Below are 4,729 nucleotides of genomic sequence, written 5' to 3'. Positions count from 1 at the left end.
TTGTAAGTGTTTGAGTACGAATTGTTACCTAGTTTGAGAGCAGTTTGAATTTGGGTCTGATGAATTTGCTTCTGCACAAATCCAAAAAATTGATGTGTGGTTGGACAATCACCCACAAAATGGGTTGGACTTGAACAAATAGTACAAACATCTTGCATATGTGTGGATGGGGTGGAGGTGTGCCCGACTTGTAATAGTCGATCGAGTTTTTATGATAGTTTATCCATCTTGCTGTGGATGTCTGTGGAATGACCTACCTCATAAATTTCATCTCTTTTCAGTTCGAATGTGGGAGTGCCTCTACAGGAGGCAAACATGTGATGTAGGGAGTTTTCGCTAAGGGTCTCGAGTAGGTACCAGGCCTCATATTTACTTTTTAGCATGAATGTCCCTCCACATGATGTATCGACCATTTATTGATGTTTCTATGATAATCCATCATAGAAATTCTGAACTAATTGCCAGTTAGGGACTACATGGTGTGAGCACTTACGAATGAAGTCCTTAAGTCTCTCCCATGCTTTATGAAACAATTCTTCAATAATCTGGGAAAAACTAGTAATAGCTTTTCTGATTTGATTTGTTTTTTCAATGAAAAAGTACTTTTTGAAAAATTTTCTCTGAAGTTAATCCCAGGTTAAAATGGTTATCAAGTTTAAAGAGTTTAGCCAGTATTTGGCTTTGTCTTTAAGGGAGAACAGGAACAATTTTAACCTACGTGCATCGTCAGAGAAGTTTTGGATCTTGACCGTAGAGCAGATCTCAAGAAATTCATCAAGATGTTTGTAAGGGTCCTCATTGCTAAGTCCATAAAAGGATGGTACCATTTGGATGATGTTGGACTTGATTTCATACTGGTTAGCCTCCACAAGAGGCACTTGAATACATGGGGAGTAGATATATGATGGAGTGAAGTACTTCTTCAATTAGCATGGTGGGTTAACTTCATTAGGTGCAACCATGATTCTAGCATGGATTGCTCTTATGGTTCTCTCAATTTTAGGATCTAAAGGTTGTAGTTTTGATCGCAGTGATTTACGACCAAGCATACAATCAAGAATTTCAATTCAAAGAAAATCCTATTCTGTGTATATCTCTATTATTTTTTTTAGGAAATATATATGGAAAAGGGAAGAAAAATTTTAAAGATGAGAAACCTAGAGGATCTTAGATTTAAGAGATAGATGAGAAGATTTTTTTATTTTTATATAAATATGTTAGCAGACAAGTTGTACAAAAATAATACTCCTAGCTAAGGTTCACCCTATGTCTAGATAGCTCCTGACTTTCAAGTTAGCCTTTGAGCACTCCAAATTTAGAACTAACTAACCAAATTGGCCAAATAAATGTAAGATCAATGGGAGGCTCTCCGTGCTTTCGCAACGGACTTAATTAGACAACCACCTTTCTTTCGAATTGAGAATCACTTGCCTAGATACTGATCGATCAACCAGGTAGAACTCGATCCAATCCCTAAGCTCCCTTGTCCTATTAAGCTCGAGTGTCCTTAGGGCTAGCATCTAGTTGATTTTAGTTAGGTTTAGGGTTTATGCAAGATGCAAGGAGCTTGTTTGTGGGCCAAAAAATGATGATAAAATCCTCACCTTATTTTGTTTAGGATTTTGCCCTTTAAGATGAATTATGAAGGTGCTATGCAAGGAAACAAGATGTTCACACAAAAGTCATTTGATTAGTCTTTAATGTCCTAGGTGTATTATAAAAAATTAAAATTATTTTTTTTATTAAATCAACCGTGCCAATGATTTTCGACAATAGTGCCAAAATTTGGTTGCTATCATAAACACCAAAAAATAATAATGTACTCTAACTCAACTTATTATGTAGAATAAGATGAGATAGGTATCGAATCCTCAGGGATCAATGGACTAAGTTGTATTCAAATTAAAAAATATGATGAAGAATTAAGATTTTAAGATTTAAAAAAAAAATAAAAGAAACAAGTTTGATAAAGATGAAATTTCAGTAAAATCAAGTAGAAGAAAGTGCCTCAAATTTTTGAATCCATCCTTAATCACAGATTAATATTTTAATCAAAGCAATCCAAATCACTACAAACTACAAACCATAGTGATAATAAAAATGATAAATCTATGATCCTATTTTCAATATAGCTTATCTCATTGAGCATGAATCATATCTTTAGATCACGACTCGTCTCTACGCAGTCATAAACTATTCGAGATCAAGTACTATAAAATAAAAAAAATTGCTACTTGAACATATGAATAAAATCATAGAAAATATCTATGTTTGCCAAATATTCAATATTATTCAAAAAAAATAGTCTTACAATATTCAAGTAGTTGATTGCATAATAAAAAAAAAATATACAATAAGAACAAGAAATAAAATACCAATCTGACTGAAGGACTTTATCTACTCCTCCGAGGACAAAGAGTTTAGCTATTTATAAGTTGGATCTCGCTCGCCATCAACACCTCCATCTTCTTATTAAAGAAGAACTTGAAGAAAATGAAGATGTAGAACCTCCTTATGTAGCTAAAAATTCTCTCCCAAAACTCCAAACCTTAGCAGCCTCCCTCTCTTCCTCTTTACAGAATTTCTCTACAATTTTTCTCTTTCAATCTCCTCTCTCTCTTAGGTGCCCCCACACCCCATTTTATAGCCTTCAAAACCTCCTAGAGTCCTAGCCATCCAATCTCCTAAATTCTCACATCTTCCTTTTCTCTCTTTTCTTTTAAAACTCTTTTAAAAACCCTAAGCTTCTCTGTTTCCATTGCATCCCAAGCCTGTGTGTGAGAACCCACATGAAGACCCATTTGAACCATGCCTACTTGTTTGAACCTGCATGAAGACTGCCCGCTTGCCCAGCATTCGCATGACCGTACCCGCATCACACCCCGCCTACGCTTGGACCCATGCCCGCTCGCCCGCAAGCCTGCCTATGAGCCACGACGGTAGACTAAGCCCCATGTTTTTGTGCACAGCGTGTGGACCGCTAGGTTGTCTCCCTATGTGCCATGCGTGGACTGTGCAATTGAGCCTGCTTGGACCGCATGGGCTTCTTCTTTAGACCGTCGCTTACTCTAATGGGCTGTGTTATTGCTGTCTTCTGGCCTGACCGTGTGCCTCTTTTGTGTTACTAAAAATTTGTCAATAGAGGCTAGCTTAGGCTTTAACTTAGGCTTTGTCATTGCAAATATTGAGGGCTTTTGCTAGTTGGTGTGAATAATTCTTCATGATTAATAATTTCTAAAAAGAATATAAGAAGTATCAAATACTAAATAATAGAGATTAAATAATAAAAATTTTAAAATTTCTTATATCATATTAATGCATTGATCCGCCTCATCACTGCAACAACAAATAAAAAGTTAGCATTCTACCAAATATAATAGCAAAAGCAAGATGAAAAGCTCAAGTCAAGGAGATCGGCCGTATCCCGAGGTCTGACCAAGTTGATAGTGGTATCATACAAAGACTGCTCAGACAGGAGCTCCTTCAGTGGAGGAATCTCTATATACCATAATTTATGAAGATGCTCCTTGTCCTCAAAGAATAGCTCATTAGCTTATCTAGGAGGTCTGTGGGTGCCTGTAGATTCAGTTGAAGCCCCATGAGAGATCGAAAGATATAAAAAAGAAACAACTTTTTTAGCCATAGATAGAGGAAGACAACCCCTTGACGAACTGGTAGCCCTCAGGAGAAGTGAAGTACCACTAGCCTTTACTTTAGGGGTGCCTCATCAAAGTGAAGAATGCTTGAAATAGCAAGCATCTTAGCTTGGTCTCAATAGGAAAACAAAGAACAATCAAAGCTATGATCATCCGAATACCATTCAGACTAATCTAAGTATGGACGAGTCGATCATAAATGAAAGGGTGAAGGGGAAATCAGAGTCCAGCTCGGAGAAACTCCTTATAAATCATAAGGTGCCCCTTAGGAGCATTAGTCACTTGGCTATCCCGATTAGATAGCTCCAATTGGAACTGATCAGAAAATCGATAGTAAGCCCAAATCCTATCTAGGTCGAACTTAGTAAGAGTGGACCTCTCCGCATTTGGACTATGGTTAAGAACATTCGAACCACAAGATTCGAACTAGGCTAGAGGGTTTGAGGTAGTAGCAGCCTAGGAGTTTGACCTCAGCCCGACCTAAGGAGGGACTGATCGAGAGCCCCGACCTGCTCGACCCACTACCATCGGATTCCATTTGAATAAAAAAAAAAGATAAACATTGGGGAAAAATACAAAGAAAATAAGGACCAAGCAGGGAAAAAGGAACAAGATAAAAGATCCAAAATGAGAAGTCTTAAAAACTACAAGAAGGCAGCAGAAGAAGTGATAGATAGCGGGCAAGAACCCTTCCAGCAACTATGAAGGTAGAATATCAGGCGAAACATTAGTCGAAGGTGAAAGATAAGTTGAGAGAGGGATCAAAATTTATAAAGGCACCAATGGTTTTGATCAATCCGATGGTTTGACACATCCACCTGAGATGCTGACATGTGTCAACCTCTGATCACAGCTATAATCCATAGTGATTACGAAAAATGTGCGCTCTGTGATGTGTCAGCCCTGGGTGTGGTGCATCAGTAACCAAGGGATCCTTGGAATTGAATCTTTTAAATAATCCCGATGTGCCACCTCAATTCCCATGCTTTCATAATTATGGCACCTCATCCAAAGCATCTCCATGGGAATCAGAGCTTGGAACATTGCACACAGTAATGATGGCATAAGTTCCA

The 4,729-nt window shown here is 37.8% G+C and overlaps 1 non-coding gene across 1 annotated transcript; it reads left to right on the top strand.

The window, feature by feature from the left end:
- Positions 1-471: 471 nt before the first annotated feature.
- Positions 472-577, top strand: LOC114912715 (small nucleolar RNA R71). The gene has a single exon (XR_003798511.1). It is a non-coding gene; the product is annotated as a small nucleolar RNA R71 (small nucleolar RNA).
- The last annotated feature ends 4,152 nt before the right edge of the window (positions 578-4,729 follow it).

This window comes from Elaeis guineensis, chromosome 13, assembly GCF_000442705.2.
Source record: "Elaeis guineensis isolate ETL-2024a chromosome 13, EG11, whole genome shotgun sequence".
In the NCBI taxonomy this organism is placed as follows: domain Eukaryota; kingdom Viridiplantae; phylum Streptophyta; class Magnoliopsida; order Arecales; family Arecaceae; genus Elaeis; species Elaeis guineensis.
The sequence above is the reverse complement of the archived record's forward strand: the minus strand, read 5'-3'. Positions and strand labels throughout refer to the sequence as shown.